Below are 24,751 nucleotides of genomic sequence, written 5' to 3'. Positions count from 1 at the left end.
GTGTTATCTCCATCAGTCTCCTCTTCACTATCATCACAATATATCTCAATGTTGTCAAATTTGAGTCTCTCATATTGTCCCTCATCTGTTAGTCCATCAATCTTTTTATCATCAAACACAACATGCACAGATTCCATAACAATGTTGGTTCTTAGATTGTAGACCCTATAAGATTTTCCAGCTGAATAACCAACAAATATCCCTTCATCAGCCTTTGCATCAAACTTCCCTTTATGGTCAGATTGATTCCTTAGTATAAAGCATTTACATCCAAAGACATGAAGAAAGTTTAGAGTTGGTTTTCTTCTCTTGAACAACTGATAAGGAGTCATGCCTTTAGCTTGATTGATCAAAGAGATATTTTGAGTGAAACAGGCACAATTAACAGCTTCAGCCCAGAAATATGTTGGTAACTTTGATTCTTCAAGCATTGTTCTGGCAGCCTCAATTAAAGATCTGTTCTTTCTTTCAACTACCCCATTTTGCTGAGGTGTTCTTGGAGCTGAGAACTCATGCATGATTCCATTTTCTTCACAGAACAGCCTCATTGATAAATTCTTGAACTCAGTTCCATTGTCACTCCTGATATTCCTAACCTTCAGGTCAGGATGATTATTGACTTGCCTGATGTGATTGATAATGATTTCACTTGCTTCATTCTTTGATCCAAGAAAATAGACCCATGAAAACTTTGAGAAATCATCTACAATCACTAAGCAATATCTTTTTCTTGTAATTGACAATACATTGACTGGTCCAAACAAATCCATATGTAGCAGCTGTAATGGTTCATCAATTGTTGTTTCAAGTTTCTTTTTGAATGATGCTTTCCTTTGTTTGCCTTTCTGACAAGCATCACACAAACCATCCCTTGAGAATTCAACAAGAGGAATTCCTCTTACTAGGTCCTTTTTGACTAGATCATTCATTGTCTTGAAATTCAAATGGGATAGCTTCTTGTGCCATAGCCAACTCTCAACTGAACTTGCTTTGCTGAAGAGATAAGTAATAGATTCTGCATTTGCAGAGTTGAAGTCAGCTAAGTACACATTTCCTTTTCTAACTCCAGTTAGAACCACTTTGTTGTCTTTCTTACTAGTGACAACACAGGCTTCAGAATTGAAGGAAACTATATTCCCTTTATCACATAGTTGACTGATGCTCAGTAAGTTATGTTTAAGACCATCAACTAATGCGACTTCATCAATGATGACATTCCTTGTTGAAATCAAGCCATATCCCATAGTAAACCCTTTGCTGTCATCTCCAAAGGTTATGCTAGGGCCAGCTCTTTCCTTAAACTCTGTGAGCAGGGAGAAATCTCCTGTCATGTGTCTTGAACAGCCACTGTCCAAGTACCATAGATTTCTTCTATTTCCCTGCACACCATAAAATCAATCAATTTGATTTTGGTACCCAAGTTTCCTTGGGTCCATTGGGTCCATTCTTGTTAGCCTTTCTCCTAGACTTCATTCCTCCTGCATCTCTAGACTTAGGTAACTTTGAGTCAACCTTGGTCTTGGATGTAGTTGGTTGAGGTGTAGGGTTAGTCACAGAATCATTTAGCACATTTGGAATATGATAAGGCATGGATTGTGCATACATGTTATTCCACATAGGCATATTGTATGGCATTTGAGGCATACTAAATGCAGCAAGATAAGGATTGTTAAAATATGGCATGTTTGCAAAATGTGCATAAGGATTCTGTTGAGACATAGTAGGCATAGCATGTAGAGATGATGCAGACATGTTAGGCATGGAAGAGGGTACAGTTATGGGGGTTTTCTTAATAGATTTGCAATTAGCAGATAGATGATTAACACTATTACAATGCACACAGCTTTTTCTAGGAGCATACCTATCAGGTGTGTAATTGTTATGTTTGTTAACACCTACCTTCCCATTTCTGTTAGATTTTCTTTTAGTTTCCTTTTTATCCTCAACCACCTTGAGCCTATTATTTAACTGTTCTAAGGTCATGTGCCCTATATTCACCTTACTGACATCTTTGGATGTGCTTGCTTCTTCTTTAACAAAGTTCTTGGAAGTTGAACCAAACTTTTTGTTGAGTTTCTTTAGATTTTCACTATTAGAAACATCTGCCTGTTTTAATTGAGGAACCTTCAACGGATGCTCATTTTCTTCCTTCAACGGATAACCTTCATCATCCGTTGATTCCACATCCGTTGACAGCCCATCAATTAATTCCAGTTTCTTTTTGTTTTTATCCCAGGCAGTTTCACAGAATGATTCAATTCCTTGGACCTTGGCAATTTGAGCACTAACATCCCTAGATATTTTCCAGGCTTTAATCACCTCTTGCTCTCTCTTTAATTGATTAGAAAGTATTTCTACTTTCTTAATAGATTCAGCTAGTTCATTCTCAACAGATATACAATGCAGCTTGGTTTTCTCTAGGTCAATCAACTTATCTTCTAACATAGCATTTCTATTACTTAAAAACAGATTGTTCTCTTTAATCCTACTATTTTCTTTAGCAAGAGATTTAAGAGACACACGCAAATGATACAATTCAGTAGACATGTCATTAAAAGCATCATTGCACTCTTCTTTAGTAAGTTATGTTACATCAGTAGTGATTACCTGAGTTGTTACCTGATTGCTTGATGAACTAACTTCATTTTCCTCAGAATCAGCCATGAGAGCTAAGTTGACATACTCCACATCTTCATTCTCTTCCTCTCCATCAGCTGCCCAATCTTTTTCTTGAGTAATGAAAGCCCTTTCCTTTTGCTTGAGCAGATCAAAATATTTCTTCTTGTAATCTACTTGGTCAAATTTCTTCTTTTCAGAAGTTGGCTTTCTGCACTCACTTGCAAAGTGTCCACTTATACCACAATTGAAACACTTGAACTTTGATTTGTCCACCATGTTCTTATGAGGTTTAGTGGCTCTAGTGTTTTTCTTAAACTTCATCTTTGCAAATCTCCTGGACAGAAATGCAAGATGCTCATCAACACTATCAGAGTCATCTTGACTGGAGTTGTCTTCATTCTCAGCAACTTGCTCTTTTCCTTTGCTTGATTCCTGATATCTTGTACCATCTTTGGAGTTTGATGTAGATCTCACAGTTTCTTGTCTGCATTCCCTCTCATTTTCAGCTACCAATGCAACTGAACTTCCTTTCTTTCTCCCCTTCTCCAATACCTCATCCTGTTCCAACTCTAGTTCATAAGTCTTCAAGATTCCATATAATCTTTCAAGAGTGAAGTCCTTATAATCCTGAGAGTTTCTTAAGGAGACAGTCATGGGTTTCCATTCCTTTGGCAAGGATCTTAAGAATTTAAGATTTGAATCCTTCACCTGGTACACTCTACCATACAGCTTCAATCCATTCAACAGCTTTTGGAATCTGTTAAATGTGTCATTTAAAGATTCATTTTCTTCAAAATGAAAATACTCATACTGTTGAATGAGAAGCTGCATCTTGTTCTCTTTTACTTGTTCTGTACCTTCACACAGCAGCTGAACTGTGTCCCAAACCTCTTTGGCAGTTGAGCAATTTATCACATTATCAAACATATCCTTGTCAAGACCATTAAACAAAATGTTCATAGCCTTCTTATCCTTGTGGACTTCTTCTGTGTCTTCCATTGTCCATTCTGCTCTAGGTTTTGGAATGGATTGACCAACAGCAATTGTGGCCGTAGCAACTGTGGCTACTTTGTGGGGAATGTGAGGACCATTCTCAATACAGTTTACATAACCTTCATCTTGGGAGAGTAGATGAAGGTGCATTTTCACCTTCCAGTGGTGATAACTGTCTCTGTCAAGAACTGGGATTTTTACTCCAATATCCTTCTTACTCATCTTTGTTAGATTCCAAGATCTTTAAACTCTTTGTTTGTCAAGAGCCTTCTCTGATACCAATTGTTATTTCTAGAGAACTAACAATGAGATTTACAGAAGGGGGGTTGAATGTAAATCTCAAAACTTTTTCAAGTTTTGAGCAGTTTATAAAGACTGTGTGTTCAGGATGAACAAGTGTGTGAATTGCTTTAAGCTGATACAGACAGATATATATTCAAACACAAATGTAAAGAACACAATAAACCTTTAAAAACTTTTCTGGTGGATTTGTTGTTCCACCAGAGATGGTATTTCAGAAATTCTGTGATCTAAGAATTTGATCACAGCTGCATCCTAGTACAAACTAGATAATTTTTCTCTCAAGATTTTTCTAAACAGCTCTGGAAAAATTCTTATCTAATTACTAGCTACTACTTGGTTTATATATTACCAAGTTTACAAGTGAAGACAGGGATATAATAAAATAATAAAGTAAGATCTCCACTTGTTTCTTCTCCAGTTCACTCCAGTACTTTGTTGACTTAATGTCTCTTTATACTAGAGTAGAACGGCTGCTTTTTCTGATGTTCCTGAAATTAGGCTTCCACATTTCAGTTATCTCTGTTCACCCACGTGCCTCTGTTTGTAGGTACAACTACCACTTATCAACGGTTAATCAACAGAACATCCGTTGAAGCTTTCATCCGTTGAAGCACTCATCCGTTGAAGGATGTTATCCGTTGAAGCTTTAGAGACATCCGTTGAAGCTTAGCTTCTCATCCGTTGAAGGTCTTTAAGTCATCCGTTGATACCACTTCATTTATACAAAATTACAAGGCATGAAATATTTACAATTGGCCTTCCTATCTGCATATCTTCTAGTAGTCAACATGACTCATAGTTTCTCTCAACTTCTAAGAATTACATCCTAAATACAGAGACTGAAATATGCTACAACACTAGACTTATTTCTAAGTAAAGCTACACCATCAACGGATAGCCAAAGTGGTCTTATCCGTTGAGGCTACAGACACTGAATTTCTACTTAAGTGTTTTGTTTAAACATATCATCAAACTAATGCACATATATTCCTAACAGAATGAGAGGTTGTGATTGTTTGAATAACAGCTTCTTTAACTTGAGCAATGTTAGAGGTTAATTTTAGTTTATCAGCCCAGTCGGCTCCATAAATCTTCCTTCTTTGGTGAGCTTGGATGATTTCTTCTTATTCACATTTTTCTTCAGTATCATAAGTTTGAACTACTATATATTGGATCTATCAGTATTGAGATTTAGTTTCCTTAGATACTGATTTCTTCTTTGCAACAACTTTGGATTTAGACTTTGAAATCTTTGACTTCTCTCCTATCTTCTCTTTTTCTTTAAGCTTCTTGTCAGCAATTACCATAACTTGTGATCTGACAGATCTTTCATCTTCCGCCTAACTGATTTCCCTTATAACTACACCTCTGGTTGGTCTGTTAGAAGGATCATCTTCATAAAGTACTTGAGAAATAACAGCAATATTATTGTGCAAGACATGCCTGTACTTTAACAAGACTATGTCAAATTGACAATCCTAAGTAAGTTGTATTGTAATCTTTGGTTGCATTTTGTATTGTAACATTTAAAGTCTACAAAAATGTCAAAGAGCAAACTGGAGTCTTTTTGTTTAAACAGTATCAAGCCTAAGGATTCTATCCGGAAGAAGATCAAGAAAATCATGCCTCAAAAGAATTATGAAGAAGTTTGGAGTTGAATAAATCTGTTTTGATAAAAATATTTTAAGTCAAGACCTCTACAAGTCACAAATTTAGTGTTATAGAGAAGTCATTCGAGAATTCCAAATGACTTATCGAGAAGTCAGGAAAGCTACTAGAGAACTCAAAGAGATATCGACAAGCTAATTGAAGACATGAAGATTGGAGATATCGACAACTCATTTCTTCACTAGAGAACTCTAGCAATATCGACAAGTCAAATATCACTAGAGATCTATGAGATATCGAAAAGTCATAATGTCACTAGAGATCTCAGAGATATCGACAAATCAAAGTGAAGATATGAAGCTGAGAGATCTCGACAAGCCAAATTCTCTTATAGAGAACTCGAAGACCTCTACAAGTCAAATCTACTATGGAGAATTAGAGATCTCGATAAGTCAATATACTTATCGAGATGTCAAGATCTCAATATGCCTAACTGGAGATCTCGAGGTAAAATCTCAAAGTATAAATTGCAGACCAGTTCAATATCCAAAATTTACAATCAACAAACAATCCAACCAGCTGGATTGACAAGTCTACAAAAAGCAGCTTGAAGGATATGCAAGATCAATGGTGAAGATTAACTGACAAAGGAAGATCAAAGTTAACACAGGGTTCAAAGATATGCTAAGTCAGAAATGGAAGTTATACTTTTCCCAAAGGAAATGATTAGTGACAGCTTACTAAAGTGAATGACATGTCTTATTATACACTGTGTAAACCAATAGTTAACTGAAATATAAACTTAACACTGGTCCTTTGTTAGAAGTAACAATTTAGACAAAAAAATCTTGTATTTCTCTCAAGAAGAAGCTAAGCTCTTTATAAACAAAGAGCCTAGAAATTTTGTAGCAAAGTATTCTTGATTTTTATATAAAATTAAGTGAGTTTTGAAAGATATGTGTTCACTATTATTGATTGTTTAAATTCAGTATTAACACGTATCTCTGCAAGATTATATTTACTTCTTTCAAACCAAAATACTATAAGAAAAGCACAAAAACACCAAAAACACCAAAAACACATTCACCCCCCTCTATGTGTAATTTATTTCCAAACATGTGGTATCAGAGCAAAATCTGAAAGTAAACAGATTCAAGATCTTGGAAGAATGAATACACAGAAAATTAGTAGCATCAAAATCCCTACTTTTAATAAAGCTAACTATACTCTATGGAAGAAGAAAATGATGTTGTTTATCAGAATGGCCAATCCACTATATATTCATATTCTCAAAAATGGGCCTTTCATTCCTATGGTTACAGTTGATGAATCTACAGATGGAGACATGGTTATCCCAACTTATTATGCTCCCAAGGACCCTGCAGAATACACTGAGCCTGAGAAAGAAAAAGTCTCCCTGGATAGTGGCTTGTAGTTAATCTTAATAGAGTCACTTGACAATGTAATGTATAACAACATTGTCAACTGTGACACTGCAAAACAGTTCCGGGAAAAGATAGAGATACCTTGTGAGGGAACTGAGAAAGATAGGTCAAATCAAAGAAGAATACTGATTTCACAGTATGAGGGTTTTATGGCTAAGCCAAAGGAAAGTATTACTGATGTGTTTGAAAGGTTTAACAAGCTGATTAATGACTTGCAGCTTCATGACAAATATTATGAAGCTGAAGAAGTGAACTTGAAATTCTTGCTTACTCTCCCTGATCATTTGGAATAGAAAATCTCAGCAATCAGGGAAGGGAGAGACTTGAGTAGAATAACTCTGGAAGTCCTGTATGGAATCTTGAAAACATATAAACTAGAAATAATTCAAAGGAAATCATTAAGGTCTGGTCAAGGGCATGTTGTAGATGGTTGAAGTGCCCTAATTGTCAATGAAAGCCAGACCTCTAATGATGAGCCAAGATCCCAGACTCCAGCTGCCTCAACAAGTGAGCAAATAATCAATGATTCACAGGAACAAGTTATACTGGAACTGGAAGAAGATGAGTTCTACACCCTGGATGAACTTGATGAGCTAGATCAATCAATGGCCTATCTGGCAAGAAAGTTCTCTAATATTAGAGTTAAGAAGCCAAGGTTCTTCAAGGGTAAAAGACAATCATTCAACAAAGACATTAGCTGGAAAGGAAAGGGGAAGTACACATCTAATAGAAAAAATGGTTATAAAACAGGATCTGTGGATAGATCAAAGATTAGGTGCTTTAACTGTGATGAGTTGGACCATTTTGCTACGGAATGCAGGAAACCCAAGAAAGCAAAGAAAGACAAAGTTTATCTTGAATTGGAAGCAAAGTATGAAGCTCTTCTAAAGAAACAGAAAAGCAAAGCCTATATTGCAGAGGGTAAAAGTTGGGATGACTCTGACAATGATGAAGATGAGGAAATTGGAAATTATGCACTAATGGCCTTGGAGCAAGGAGAGTCCTCTTCATAAAAAACATAGGTACCAACTCTTACCACCATTGATTTACATGTGAGTCAATATAAGGAAACTGTTGAAAAGATGAGCACATAAATGTTTTACATTCATACAAGTATGGTGGCTGCTAATGAAGAAGTGAGCAGACTGACAAAGATAAATGAGAAGCTTGAGAATGAGAAACAGGAAACTGAATTGTTGATAGTGAAGCTTGAAACTGTAAAACAAGAAAATGTTTATTTAAAGAACAAGCTCAAGTGTGCAAATGAGATTGAAGTTGTGTTGAGAGAAAAGCTAGAGAAAAATAAAGTAAAGTTGAAGTCCTTCAGGAATGCATCTGAGTTGGTTGGACAATACCATAAGAAAAATAAGCCATGTGCAAATATTGCTATTGGTCTTGATTATGATGCCTTGAACAAGAAGAAGAAAAACATAGTTACAAAGGAAAAAGCAACAAAAAATAAAAATGTTCCAACAATGCTGAAAAAGGTTGGTTCACCTATGTTCAAGGCATGTGAAGTAAATTTCAGTGAAGAAGAGTTGATTATGAAGCAAGAAATTGCAGATGAGGACAATGAGAAGAAAATTGCAAATGCAACTCAATCTTCCAAAGCTGAAGAAAATCTCTTGGACAACCAAAGCACCAAGACACCTGTCAAAGAAATCAAAACTGAAGATGCAAGAAAGAAGAAGAAACATAGAAATAGGAAAATTGGAATAAACAAAAGCAACAATTTTGCTTATGTTGCAGATGCTCCAAGAAAGAAATGTGAGAAATGTGTCTTTGTGAATCACCTAACTCACCTTTGTAAAAAGGATGTTAGCAAGCCAGTTGAAGGAGCCTGCAAATATAATAAATCAAATGCAAATGATCCTTACTCATTATGTGACAAGTTTGATTGCATTTCCTGCAATTTGAAAGTGATGAAGAGTTGCCACAAGTTGAGAGTAGACCTCAAAGAAACAATAATTGGGTCTACAGCAAGTAGGGAAAATGCACAACAATCACTGAGTCTATTTTTTCTAAAACAACTCATTCCACTTATGCTAGATCAGTTAACAAGAAGAAAGTACCCAACACTATTTGGGTTACTAAACACACTTAAAACTCATTGTGTGCAGGTCAAAATGAAGAAGGTCATATGGATCATTACAGTGGATGTTCCAGATATATGACAAGTGATAAAGCCCTGTTATCACAATTTGAGGAGAAGGCTGACCCTTTGGTGACCTTTGGAGACAACAGCAAAGGATTCACAATGGGATATGGAAAGATTTTTTATGGAAATGTTGTCATTGATGATGTAGCACTGGTAGCTGGTCTTGAAGTGAATCTTCTCAATGTTAGCCAATTTGCAGACAAAGGCTTTGAAGTTTTATCCAATAAAGAAGAATGCACTTTTATCAACAAGAAAACTAGTGAAGTTACTCCGAATGGAGCAAGGAAAGGAAGCTTGTTTGTTACAGACTTGGACTCAACAAATGAGGGTGGAATTTGTTGCTTCTATATCAAGGCATCCACAGAGCAAAACAAACTATGGCACAAGAGACTCTCACATATGAACTACAAGGCAATCAACACTCTAGTCAAGAAAGAGTTTGTGAGAGACATGCCAAAACTGGAGTTTGCTCAAATTGAAGTTTGTGAAGCCTTTCAGAAAGGAAAAATGAAAAGATCAAGTCACAAGTCAAAAACTGTAAATTCCATAAGTGCACATTTGCAACTTATTCATATGGATTTGTTTGGGCTAGTAAATGTCTTATCAATTTCAAGAAACAAATATGCACTTGTGATGGTGGATGATTTCTCATGATACACCTGGGTAGAGTTTATGCATTCTAAGGATGAAACTCCACATATCATAATTGAGCACATAAAGAAGATAGAAAAATAGGCTGAAGATCATAACTGTGTGAAAAGATTGAGAAGTGATAATGGTACATAATTCAGGAATGCAACATTTAGTGAATTCTGTAAAGGAAAATGCATTGTTCAAGAATTTTCTGCAGCTAGAACACCTCAACAAAATGGTGTAGTTGAGAGAAAGAATAGAACATTAGTACAAGCTGCAAGGAAAATGCTGCAAGATGCCAACTTGCCAAATAGTTTTTGGGAAGAAGCTGTTAACACTGCATGCTACACTCAAAATAGATATCTCATCAACAAAATGCATGGAAAATCACCCTACTCAATTATGTCTAAAAGAAAGCCTACAGTAAAGCATCTTCATGTGTTTGGGAGCAAGTGTTACATTCTAAAAGACAACTCTGAATATGTGGGTAAATTTGACTCAAAGGTTTTTGAAGTAATTTTTCCGTGGTATTCATTGGAGAGAACTACCTACAAGGTTTATGTGGTTCATCAAAAGAAGATCATGTAAAAAACAGATGTGACTTTTAATGATGAAAAATGTCCAGGCTTGGAATGCCTTGATGAGAATGAAGCTGAAACCCTTGTATTTGAAAATCTTAACATCAACAGTGATTCTGATGAGAAGGTGAACACAATGCACAACAAATAATGAATGAAGAATCTACATGATAGGAGAATCATGAAAATGGAAGCTCATCTCAAACACCTGATTTCGATAGCACAAACTTAGGGGAAAGAGAAGAAGAATCTACAAATCAGACCAATAATGGAGAAAATGATGAAGACACCAGTCAACAAACTCACACCAGAAAATGGGATAGAAGTCACAACCCAAATGCATTAATTGGTGATCCAAATGCTGGTGTAAGGACTAGAAGTGCAACTACTAATGAGTGCCTACATGCATGCTTTCTATCTCAAGTTGAGCCCAAAAAAACTGAAGAAGCTCTAATGGACCCTGATTGGATATCTACTATGCAAGAAGAGCTTAATCAGTTTGAAAGAAACGAAGCTTAAGAGTTGGTTCCTGCACCAAAGAATAGAAGTGTAATTGGAACAAAGTGGGTGTTCAGGAACAAGATGGATGAAAATGGTGTGGTTACCAGAAACAAAGCAATGTTGGTTGCAAAAGGCTACTCATAGGAAGAAGGAATTGATTATGATGAAACTTTTGCTCCAGTTGCAAGACTTGAAGCAATAAGAATTTTTCTAGCATTTATTGCACACTTATATTTTAAAGTGTATCAGATGAATGTTAAGAGTGCCTTCCTAAATGGTGAGTTAGAAGAAGTGTATGTGCAACAGTCACCTGGCTTTGAAGATCCAGAATTTCCAAATTTTGTTTACTAGTTATTCAAGGCTCTATATGGATTAAAGCAGGCACCTAGAGCTTGGTATGATACATTGTCAGAATTCTTGCTTAAACATGGTTTTACAAGAGGTACCATAGACAAGACTCTCTTCTACAAAAACCCTGGTGATGACATGATTCTAGTCCAAATCTAAGTGGATGACATTATCTTTGGCTCTACAAATAAAAATCTTTGCCAAAGATTTTCTAAGCTTATGTAGAGTGAATATAAAATGAGCATTATGGGGGAATTAAGTTACTTTCTTGGACTTCGAGTTAGTCAAAGAAATGATGGAATCTTCATCAGCCAAACTAAGTATGTCAAGGATTTATTAAAGAAGTTTGGTATGGTTGATTGTTCACCTGCTTCTACACCTATGTCTACAGCAACAAAGTTGGATGAAGATAGAAAAGGCAAGAGTGTAGATATTTCAAGCTATAGAGGAATGATTGGTTCATTGCTTTACTTGACTCCAAGTAGACTAGACATAATGTTTGCAACATGTCTTTGTGCAAGATTTCAAACAAATTCAAAGGAATCACATCTGATGGCTGTTAAAAGAATTTTTCAGATACTTGAATGGGACTCCTAACTTGGGATTATGGTATCCTAAGGGAACTGGTTTTGAAGCTGTTGGATACAAAGATGCAGATTTTTCTAGATGCAGGGTGGACAGAAAGAGTACAAATGGGAGCTGTCAGTTTCTTGGACAAAGACTTGTATCCTGGCATAGCAAGAAACAACAATATGTGTCAACTTCCACAGCTGAAGCTGAATACATAGCTGCTGGAAGTTGCTGTGCTCAAGTGCTTTGGATTATAAATCAACTAATGGACTATGGCCTAGTGTTACACAAAATTCCTATTATGTGTGACAATACTAATGCTATATCTATTATGGGTAATCCAGTTAATCATTCTAGGACAAAACACATTGATGTTAGGTACCATTTTATTAGAGAACATGCTGCAAATGGTACCATTGAACTTATTTTTGTTCCAACAGAGAAACAATTAACTGACATTTTTACTAAACATTTGGATGAAGCTACTTTCACTAGACTTATATGTGAAATTGGAATGCTAAATTCTTCATCCTAAGGCAAGAACTCAGCTAATGTGTTGCAGCAGATTAATTTCCAGTAAATCAAAATTAATTTGATTTTATTAGAAATCAACTGAAATATGAAGTATAAATATTTCAGAAATCTCTGCATATTTATTCTTCAAAAATAAAAATTCAACTTGGAAATTTTCAAATTCTGAGTAAACTGCTCAGTTGTTAATTTATATTCTTAATATGTAAAATTAACACAAGGCAGAATTAAATTGATCAGGAGTGTATATAGAACTGAGTTTTCAATAAGTCTAATTGACTTATCGACAAGTCATTTAAAGATTTCTCGAATGAGTTCTCGACAAGTCAATTTACTGACTTCTCGAGTGACTTCTCGATAAGCTTTATTATGACATTGAAAGTTATTGTAGAGTTCTCTACAAATGTTAACTTACAGAGTTCTCTATTAGTATTATTTTTAGACTTATCAATAACTCAAAATTGAAATAATTTAATCTAATAAATTATTTTGGTAAAATACTCTTGGCAGAAATATTCTGATTTTATTCAAATAATAATTAGAAACAATTTAGTCCACTTTGGACAAACTGGGTATTTATTTAACATCTCAATAAATCATGTTTTATTTATTCTTTACAAGAATAAATAAAATGACTTATCGAGATGTCTCTCATTTCAAAATGACTTCTCGATAAGTATATGTCAAATGTCTATCTTTGACTTCTTGACAAGTCATTAGCTTTTACTATAAATACCCAGACTTCTCGATACATATACATACTTACAACTTTCGAGAACTCAAGTGACCTAACTTTTCAATCCAAAACCGATTTCTCTCTCATTTTTGCTCCTTTCTCACAAATTTCTTTTACCTACTAAACTTCATACTCATATCAATGGCAGCAAACAATATTGTACCCTTCATCCCTAGGGAGACCAACTTTCTTGCATTTATGGATGCAAACCAAGCACCTGAAGCTTTCTAATGCTTTGTCAAGTTCCCATCTGAGACCTACTTTGTAGGAGCTCTTACTGATAATCCTATATTGTGTTTGGATATGTTAGGGGATTTCTGGAACACAGCAACAACAAGGACAGTTGTGCATGAGAATCAAGTTACAACTATTGTGATAAACTGCACAATCAAGAGACAACAGGTGGAGATTCTTGAGGATGATGTCAATAAGGCTTTGAGCATTCTTATTGACAAACTGGTGGAGGCTCCAATTCAGGATGAGCTGTATGAATTCATGGACTTCATCAATTATTCTGAGAAGATCAACTTGGCCATCATGAACAAGAAACATCTAAGGAGGGAATGGTCATTTCTGTTTGACTCTGTGATAAGGGCATTCACCTATAGGAAGTCAGGGTTTGACAACATATCAAGTGTTTTCCAGAAGCTGGTATACTCAATGACCCTTAACAAACAGATAAATGTAGGACACTACATACTGGAGGAATTAAGCACCAGGCTAACAATGCTATTGGAGTCAAGAGGTAAGGAAATTTTTCTACCTAGATTTATTATATCAGTTTTAAATTATAAAGTTAATGACATACATATGCTAAAGGGAGTAAATAGGTCACTAATTGGCAACTGTAAGCAAGTATCCAAAATTTTATTTGGATCATTTCTTGCTAAGAACAAGGTTCCAGTAAGTCTTAAGTTAACACCTTTCATGATTGAAAGATTAAAGACTTACCCTTATTCTATGCCAGACATGAGAACTAGTGCAAGTCAACTTAATGCAACAATGGTTCCTGAGCCTGTGGAAGCACAAACACAGGCACACCCACAGGAACCTACCCATATTGAGCCCGTTCCTTCAAAACCTTTAGAAGCTAGGAAACCAACCACCTCATCTTCTCAAAAGGATGAGGTGAGTAAAAAGAAGAGAAATGGGGTAACCTTAATAGTTATGCATGAGAGTGGTGAGGAACAAACAGAGGCTGAGTCGCTATTGGTCAAAAGATCAAAGAAGAGTAAGAAATATGAGCTGACCACTCAAGCCACCTATGCATCCTCTCAAAAGGATGCAGTTGTAAATATTGGGATTAAACAGATTCTAGATACATCCTCTCAACATGGTGTATCTATTGAAAAGAGCATTCACCCAAATGCATCCTGTATAGAGTCTGCACAGCCTGCACTTGATCAAATCCAAGTGTATGGTAGAAGAAATAAGGATGGCACACACAGTGAGAGCACATCTTTTGAAGCTCCCTCATCCATTCAGGGGGAGTTGTCAACACTCACCACTGAGCAACAACTTCTAATCTCACAAATTTCTTCTCTACCTAAAGCACTTGAATCCAATTCTCAAGTGCAAACTAACTCAAGTGACTTGGTTCAAGCAACCTTGCTCACCACCAAGACACTACATTCAAATGGTGAGAGGCTACTAGCTGGGGTAGACCTTGATGACACCATTAAAACCATGAAGGATTCATCAGTTTTTACTGAAGACCCTATGGATGTCACAAATGCACCTTCATGTATAAATCAGCCTTCACAGGCTATTAGATTTGAGGGTAGTACTCCTGAGGGGGAGATATCTAAGTCCTCTACAATTCCATTGGAGGTTCCTCATGTAGGGACAACTCCCTTCAAAACCCTAGCTGAAATTGCTTTGACAATTGAAGCTGGGAGTAAAATTTCAAATGACCCTGCTATGGGAGAGCAAGTCTATCACATTCAAGTGACAGTGCTTTGCAAGAAGCACAAGGGTTTGAGACTGGTGCACATGACAATAACCCAGTCAAATCCCCTCCAATTCAATTGGAGGTTCCCACTTTATGGAAGGAAAAACAACTTGTCAAAACCACAGAGCAATCTGTGAGTAAAACTGTGACCTCAGTCACATGTGGTTCTGATTCATAACCTTCCACATCTCAATCACACCTCATCTCCCAGTGGCTTCAAGACATTGAAAATCAACCTTCTACAATTGAAGATCTTAGAGTTGATCAACTTGGAGGCTGTTAGGGCGAAAACACGCGCTAATATTCACGCAAGTATACGCGTTCGCAAGTAATATAGAATATTTTCTAGTTCGTTCCCTCAGAGACTCAGACTAAATTATTGTCTAATTAAACTCACTCACCAATGTATGATTACTTCTCAATGTTAAGATAATAACACTTAAAATTGTTGATTAAATATTAACTATAATTAACTACTTAATTAACCACTTAACTAACACTTCAATTTATCAATAATAAAACACTCATGAGATCACAACTTCATTATTACTTCCTTCTATAGCCATTGTTATTACCTTTAGCATGTGACAGTGATGATATTAATCGAATAACACGAAACTGATAAAAGCCAACTTTCATTGTACTAATACCATTCCACCAAGCATCCACAATTAAGATAGAAGTTGAATAGTCATCAATTATGTTGAGTTCCTATATTTCTACAGAAATTGACAACACAACGATTTAAGCACAAGTTATTCCTTTTTGATTACATAGGGCAAATAAAACTGTTAGAGTTACCCACTAATCATGCACAACGTACATGAACCTATGCTAGCATGGCAAGTTCTAAATCTCAAGATCCACCGTCGCTTCACAAGAGATTAACACCCTATCTTATATGTTCGCGACGCACATAAGACGAATACGCACAACCAATACTAGATATCAAATAATCATCACACACTAAAGTATTAAACAATTAACTAAAGAATTCCATAATAAATCCGTTGCAACCCCATGATCACTATTAGCCCATAATAGAACTTATCGCCATCATGGGTTCATATGAAATCATGATAAACAAACACAAGAAAATAATAACTAAACTAATTATATTAAAACAGAGTACGTCACAAGAGCAAATAAGTCAAAGCAAGAAAACTAGCATCCAACGTTACAACGAAACAAGAATCACAAGAAAATATGCTTCCTCTTCGTTGCGGTGTGCTAAATCGGTCTTCTTCCTTATCTCCTTCGCTTCTTGCGTAAAACACAATCTTCTTCTTCTTTCAATCCCCCCTGTGAAAACGTCTCAAATCTACTTATATAATAGTCCCATAAAACTCAGATTACATAGAAGTTGGAAGCCAAACAGAAGTAGAAGTCTAAAATAATTCAGCAAAATTCCCGACCCTGCGCGGCCGCTCAGCATAGCTGCGCGGGCGCGCAGGTTACTGCGCGGCCGCTCAGCATAGCTGCGCGGGCGCGCAGGCCTCTACTGGAAAAAATTCAAGTTTGCTCCGTTTCTTCGCCGTAATCTGCCCGTTCCTTTCCTCTCGCAATGGTGAACACATTCGAAGGCTTATTCTTAATGATTCCTCCCCCGAAATGCAACTAATACCCTGAAATGCATAAACACTAGAAAAACGCATCAAATACACAAAATACTTGATTTCAAGACACCAATTTAAGCCATTTTAAGACGTTCTAAGTGGTATAAAATGCCACTTATCACACCCCCAAACTTAAATCGATGCTTGCCCTCAAGCGTCACAGACTCAAAAACAAATAAAAATATGCATGAATGCAATCTATATGAAAATGCAGCGATCCCCCTTACTACAATTAATCAACCAAATTGCCACATCTCAACGAATGCAGTTAGACAACTAAAGATCAATAAACTCATGCAAACGGACATACAGCCAGAAACGTGGTGTGTGCAAATGCTTAACAGATATGCTTCGGAACTAGACCAATTACTATGACTAGACTATCCTCAAGGCAATCCTACGATTATACAAAGAATAAAAATTCCAGGCACAAAGTGATATTCAACACTACAAGAACTCTGGAGCTTACTACGGAATCGTGCTTTTTATTTACAACTCAAATGCTTATTTGACCGTGCAATGAGTGAGGTCCACAAAAGACTTATACAATGATATCCATGTAACGAGCGTTAGGTTAGCGGATCCCAGACTCTAAAAGCCTTAGGTCGCTAGGCACAAAGTCCCCTAAGAACTTAATAACTCGAATACCAAAGAGCCCACTCTTGATCAATTATGCCAAATTTTTTAATTTTTTTTTTTTCTGAGCAAGTGCGTTTCGCTCCATCTTGCTCAACCCTAGACTACTCGCTACATATGCGAGCCGGCTACTAGCCGTTTGACGCCTAGCCACAACTAGCAACAACTTCCATATTTTTTTCTCCAAAATTTTTCTTTTTCATGTCTTTATCACTAAGAACCTATAATCGAATTCTAAGCATAATAAGTAGATTAACCTTGAAAACAACCAAATCATAACACAATCTAGCCCTTTCGCATTCTCTAAGACTTAGTGGACTTACAATTGTTTCTAGCATGCATATCAACCTACACAACTTAATATCACTTTAATGTTATCACTACACTCGCATCAATATCACAATTCAATCGATAAATCATTGCAAAAGGGATCATGGTAAATGCATGAGCTACATGACATTCATAAAAAAAAACTATATGGCATAAATTATGCAACTATATGAACTAAACTATCATGAATATGCAACTAAATGACACACACACAATATTCCTTAACTACCACCCCCAAACTAAAAATCTTCACTGTCCTCAGTGAAAGTAGTAGAAAGGAACACAGGGTATACCTACTCGGAGTCATCATCATCATCACCCTCAGTGGGTGGAGTATCAGGCGGCGGGTATGCAGAGTCCTCACCAAAAACTGGCCACTGGATATCAGCTCCAAGGCCTCTAAAAGCAGTCCCTAACGCAAGGGTAAGTTCCTGAGCAAACCTGCTCTGTGTCTCATACATGGCATCCATCCGCCGTGAAAGCCTCCTATACTGGGCATCAACCATCCCAGCACCCTCCTGAGCTCTCGAAGAACCAGCCTCATCACGCCCTGGCCTGGCCATAGTAGCACCTCGTGCTGGACGCCCTCCTGGAAGACGATAACCCAGCCCATGCTCCTCAGGCTCACCACCGGTCCACTCCCGCATCCCATTCAGAGTGCCAGAATCAATTGGAGCTGCTGGCAACTGCAACTGCTCATGAGCCGGCCAGTTCACTCCCACTGCTCGGCATAGCTTCGTAACCGTGGATGCATAAGGGATGTTTATATGCTTCGCTCCCCTAAAAAACTTCAGAATTCCTTGGTAGATAAACTCACCAAGGTCCATATAGTACTCCTCATTCAGAATTCCCCACAACAACTGTTCATGGCGATCGCCGGAAAGTGACGATACTCATTATTGCCTGTACTGCAGGTCCAAACTGTGCCCGGGCGACAGAGAGTCACACAAATCAAATCCAAGTCAAAATCCTCAGCAGTCTTTTCATTCCAGTTCTCCTCTTCGGGCTTCCTCTCTCGTTGTCCAATCACACGGCGAATCGCCGCAGGATGATAATCAACCGTCAGCCCACGGACCACAGAAAACCCATTCTTTTCAGCCTTCGCGTTCGCGTAGAACTCGCGAACAACGCTCATCGGTACTGCTTCGGGTGACTCACAAAAAGCTATCCACCCCTTCTCTGCAATCATGGGCAATAACTCACCATCCCTCCCCGATGGTAAAAACCCCCTCTCCTTCAGAATCGGCTTACCCAACAGCCTAGTGTACTCCTCCTCCGCGGCTCTGTCAGTTAACCGAGGCCTTGCAGCAGTACCCCTCGATGAATCAGCAGTAGGAACTGTGCTGCTGCTGTCAATAGTGCATGCTCTCTTGGGTGCCATTGATTCGTGAATAAAAGCGTGTAAGAACTGATATTTGATGTTTGTGAGAGGGTTTAAGTGTAGGAAGTTTTGTGGGCGATATGTAGGATAGGTGTATGTATATATAGGGTGTGGATTAGATTAGAGTTTGGGAATGAAGGGATAAAATGATGGGGTAGTGGGAACAAATCGTGGGTTTATGGGCTAAAACTGTTTTTGTGTTTTTTTTTTTTTTTTCTGAACTGTAAAAAAATTTCTGGTACTCGACCCCTGCGCGGCCGCTCAGCATAGCTGCGCGGGCGCTCAGCTTGCTGTGCGGCCGCTCAGCTTAGCTGCGCGGGCGCGCAGGGGGTCACTGGGATTTTTTTTTTCAGCCCCTATTTTCTGATTTTTGTGTGTTTTTGGATAGGTTATTAACTTCTAAGGGTTCCTGTAACAATAATTCATGGGTTGCCTCCCACGCAACGCTTCTTTTTCGTCATTAGCTTGACGTTTCGTACCCTGCTCAAGTAGTCAACAAAATGGCACTAACCACTTCTCGGTTTGCCATGTCCCCATAGTAGTGCTTCAACCGCTGACCGTTAACCTTGAATGCTTGGTCCGGATCATTCTCAAAAATTTCCACCGCTCCATGTGGAAACACAGTTTTGACAATAAAAGGTCCAGACCACCTTGATTTCAACTTCCCAGGAAAAAGTCGGAGCCGAGAGTTGAATAAGAGAACTTGTTGCCCTGGTACAAATAACTTTGGATGTAGCTTCCTATCGTGCCACCTCTTCACCTTTTCCTTATACATTTTGTTATTTTCGTACGCTTGAAGTCGAAATTCATCCAGTTCATTAAGCTGACGCATTCTTTTCTTACCAGCTGCATCTAAATCCAGGTTCAACTTCTTCAATGCCCAGTAGGCCTTATGCTCAAGCTCCGCAGGTAGATGACATCCCTTACCGTACACCAACTGGAACGGTGACATCCCAAGTGGAGTTTTGTATGCTGTTCTGTAAGCCCAAACAGCTTCATCGAGCTTTAAAGACCAATCCTTCCTTGACGGACAAACAACCTTCTCTAGAATGCGCTTTATCTCTCTGTTAGACACTTCCGCTTGACCATTTGTTTGCGGATGATAGGCAGTAGCTACTCGATGATTCACATTATAACGCTGCATCATAGAAGTGAACTTACGGTTGCAAAAATGCGATCCTTCATCACTTATGATTACCCGAGGTGTTCCAAACCTTGTGAAAATTTGCTTATGAAGAAAATTTAGTACTGCCTTTGCATCATTTGTCGGTAAAGCTTTAACTTCGACCCATTTTGAGACATAATCGACTGCCAGCAAGATGTACTGATTATTGCAAGATGAGATAAAAGGCCCCATGAAATTGATTCCCCATACATCAAAGACCTCGACTTCAAGCATCACATTTAATGGCATTTCATCCTTCCTTGACAAATTTCCCACTCTTTGGCAACGATCACACCTTAAAACAAACTGATGAGCATCCTTGAACAAAGTAGGCCAGAAAAAACCTGCTTGCAGAATACGAGCTGCTGTCTTCTCACCTCCATAGTGTCCCCCATAAACCGTGGAATGGCAGTCTCGTAATATCCCCTCCGTCTCACAGAACGGGATACATCTCCTGATGATCTGGTCAGCTCCCTGTCTAAACAAATATGGTTCATCCCACATATACCACTTCACCTCATGCAGAAACTTCTTCTTTTGAGCGGATGTCAAATTAGGAGGCATTATATTGCTAACGAGATAGTTTACAATATCTGCAAACCATGGTTCTTCCTCCTGAATTGCAAACAACTGCTCATCCGGAAAAGATTCATTGATTAACGTCCTATCTTGTGAAGTAGAATCGGGATTCTCCAACCTAGAGAGATGGTCAGCTACTTGATTCTCAGTACCTTTTCTATCTTTGATCTCTAACTTAAATTCCTGAAGTAAAAGCACCCAACGAATGAGTCTCGGCTTCGAATCCTTCTTAGAAACCAGATAGCGAATAGCTGCATGATCAGTGAATACTGTTACTTTCGTACCAAGCAGATAAGATCGAAATTTCTCAAAGCCAAAGACTATAGCCAAAAGCTCCTTCTCAGTAGTGGTGTAGTTCAATTGGGCACCATTTAAAGTCTTACTCGCATAGTAGAGCACATGGAAGAGATTTTTCTTGCGCTGCCCAGAACTGCACCTACCGCATAATCACTCGCATCACACATCATCTCAAATGGTTATGTCCAATATGGTGCTGTAATGACTGGTGTCGTGATCAAACTCTTCTTGAGAGTCTCGAATGCTGCCAAACATTCATCATCGAATTTGAACGGCACATCTTTCTCAAGCAAATTGCACAACGGCTTAGATATCTTTGAAAAGTCCTTGATGAATCACCGATAAAAACCCGCATGACCAAGAAAACTACGGATTCCTTTCACAGAATTAGGTGGGGGAAGATTTTCAATGACTCCCACCTTGGCCTTGTCCACCTCCAGACCCTTGCTAGAGACCTTATGCCCAAGGATAATGCCTTCACGCACCATAAAGTGACATTTCTCCCAATTAAGCACCAAATTAGTTTCCACACATCTTTTGAGTACGGCGCGCAGATTATTCAAACATTCATCATATGAGTGTCCAAAGACGGAGAAGTCATCCATGAACACTTCGACGTTATTTCCAATCATGTCAGAGAATATAGCCATCATACATCTCTGAAAGGTGGCCGGGGCGCCACATAACCCAAACGAAACTCTGCAAAAAGCAAACGTGCCAAATGGACAAGTGAAGGTAGTCTTTTCCTGATCCTCTGGTGCAATACAAATCTGATTATACCCGGAATAACCATCCAGAAGACAAAAATACTCATGACCCGCCAATCTGTCAAGCATCTGATCAATAAATGGAAGGGGGAAGTGATCCATCCTTGTGGCTTTGTTCAATTTTCTATAATCCATGCATACTCTCCATCCTGTAACTGTTCGAGTAGGGATGAGCTCATTCTTGTCATTTGCGACCACAGTGATACCTCCCTTCTTAGGTACACATTGTACGGGGCTCACCCATGAGCTGTCAGAAATAGGATAAATGATGCCTGCATCTAGCCATTTCAGAATTTCTTTCTTCACCACCTCCTTCATGATGGGATTCAGTCTTCGCTGCTGTTCCACAGTTGGCTTACTACCTTCCTCTAGCAGAATTTTATGCATACAATATGAAGGACTTATCCCCTTGATGTCCGCTATGGTCCATCCAATAGCCGATTTGAATTCTCTCAAAATCCTTAAGAGCTTGTCTTCTTCACTACCTGAAAGGTCAGATGAAATAATAACAGGTAACGTAGATGAATCACCTAAAAAAGCATACCTCAAGTGTTCAGGTAATGGCTTGAGCTCCAAGATAGGTGCTTCCTCTATTGATGGTTTGAGCTTCCCTTCAGCGTTCTTGAGGTCAGAAGTACCAAGAAATTCAAATGGTATGTCTAGCTTTCGCTTCCAGGGAGAAGCGTTCAGATATTGTAATTGCTCGTTGCTATCTTCATCATCGCTGTCAAAATCCCCCACTAAGGCCTTTTCCAATGCATCAGACATTAGCATGTGATCGAGTTCCGAAGTAACCGCAGAATCAATCATATCCACTTTTAAGCACTCCTCATCTTCTGTAGGGAATTTCATTGCCTTGAATACGTTGAAGGTCACATCCTGATCTTGGACCCGCATAGTAAGTTCACCTTTTTGCACATCTATCAAGGTACGGCCAGTAGCCAAGAAAGGCCTCCCCAAGATTATGGGAATCTTCTTATCTTCCTCAAAATCCAGAATAACAAAATCTGCTGGAAAGAAGAGCTTATCCACTTTGACGAGCACATCCTCAACTATGCCCCTTGGGTAAGTAATGGAACGGTCAGCCAATTGTAGTGACATGTACGTGGGTTTTGGATCAGGCAGATCCAGTTTTTTAAAGATCGACAACGGCATCAGATTAATGCTTGCTCCCAAATCACAAAGGCACTTGTCAAACGTCAGATTGCCAATTGTGCAAGGAATGGTGAAGCTCCCTGGATCTTTCAGTTTTGGTGGTAACTTTTGTTGCAGAACAGCGCTGCATTCTTCCGTGAGAGCAACGGTTTCAAGGTCATCCAGTTTCACCTTCCTTGAAAGAATAGTCTTCATAAACTTCGCATAACTAGGCATTTGTTCCAGAGCCTCAGCGAAAGGTATATTGATGTGAAGTTTCTTGAACACCTCCAGAAACTTCCCGAACTGTCTATCCAGCTTTTGTTGCTGCAATCTCTTAGGAAAAGGTGGTGGAGGATAGAGCAGTTTCTCCCCTGTATTAGCCTCAGGCAGAGTGTGTTCAACAGTAGTCTTCCTTGGTTCCGCCGCTTTCTCCTTTTGCTTAGATTCTTCACCTCTAATTTCAGCTTCTACTTCTTTTGCCTTTTCAGCATCAGCTATTTTTCCAGACCTTAAGGTAATAGCCTTGACTTGCTCTTTAGCTTCCTTCCTGCCTGGTACTTCCGTGTCACTGGGAAGAGTGCCAGGTTGATGATTGAGCACTGCATTGGCTAATTGACCAATTTGATTTTCCAAGGTCTTGATAGAAACCGCCTGACTCTTGCACAACAGCTTAAGTTCCTCAAAATCAGCACTAGTAGGTGCAGCTACACTTCCCTGTTGAGGATATGATTGCCTTGTAGCATACTGCTGTGGTTGCTGGAATCCAGGTGGGTTAAACTGTTTACTCACTCCTTGCTGATATGGTGGCTGAATAGCATTCTGATTATTCCCCCAGCTGAAATTTGGATGATTTCTGTTGTTAGGATGATAGGTCGCTGGCACAGGCTGCTGTTGTCGCTGATAATTATTCACATACTGAACAGATTCATTTACAAGAGAACATTGATCCGTAGCATGAGAACCTGCACAAAGCTCACAAACCATAGCTATTTGATTAACTCCATACGTAGCCAAAGAATCAACCTTCATTGATAGCGCTTGGAGCTGGGCTGCAATAGCGGTGGCTGCATCAACTTCCAGAATACCTGCTACCTTGCCTGACGTCATCCTCTGAGTTGGGTTTTGATGCTCATTTGCAGCCATCGTCTTGATAAGATTATACGCCTCAGTATAGCTTTTAGCCCATAAGGCGCCTCCAGCTGCTGCATCGAGCATGGGCCGAGATTGGGCCCCCAAACCATTATAGAAACCAGTGATCACCATCCAATCCGGCATTCCATGATGTGGACATTTTCTCAACATTTCCTTGTAGCGTTCCCAAGCCTCGCACATAGATTCTGTAGGTTGCTGCGTAAACTGAGTAAGAGCACTCCTCATAGCAGCAGTCTTTGCCATCGGATAAAACTTCACCAGAAACTTTTGTGCAAGATCTTGCCACGTAGTGATGGACCCAGCTGGTTCAGAATGTAACCAGTCTTTAGCCTTGTCCCTTAGTGAGAATGGGAAAAGCCTCAACTTGATAGCCTCATCAGTCACGCCATTATACTTAAACGTGCTGCAGATCTCGACAAAATTCCTTATGTGCATGTTGGGGTCTTCAGTTGCCGCTCCTCCAAAAGAAACAGAATTCTGCACCATCTGAATAGTGCCCGGCTTGATTTCAAAGGTGTTAGCTTGAATAGCCGGATGAAGGATGCTTGACTGAATGTCATCAATTTTAGGTCGAGAAAAATCCATAAGAGCTGGATCAGCTTGAACAATACGATCTCCCATGTTTACTGGTTCTTTCTGCTCAGTTCCTGAATCCGAATCCTCAAAATCTAACTTCTCCGGAATATCAAGAACTTCGTCTGTCTCCTCAGCTGTATC

At 38.6% G+C, this 24,751-nt stretch overlaps 1 non-coding gene across 1 annotated transcript; it reads left to right on the top strand.

Annotated features, from left to right (window-relative positions):
* Positions 1-24,155: 24,155 nt before the first annotated feature.
* On the top strand, positions 24,156-24,262 carry LOC141698783 (small nucleolar RNA R71). The gene has a single exon (XR_012565285.1). It is a non-coding gene; the product is annotated as a small nucleolar RNA R71 (small nucleolar RNA).
* Positions 24,263-24,751: the final 489 nt, after the last annotated feature.

The sequence above is a fragment of the Apium graveolens genome, chromosome 11 (assembly GCF_009905375.1).
Source record: "Apium graveolens cultivar Ventura chromosome 11, ASM990537v1, whole genome shotgun sequence".
Taxonomy (NCBI): domain Eukaryota; kingdom Viridiplantae; phylum Streptophyta; class Magnoliopsida; order Apiales; family Apiaceae; genus Apium; species Apium graveolens.
The sequence above is the reverse complement of the archived record's forward strand: the minus strand, read 5'-3'. Positions and strand labels throughout refer to the sequence as shown.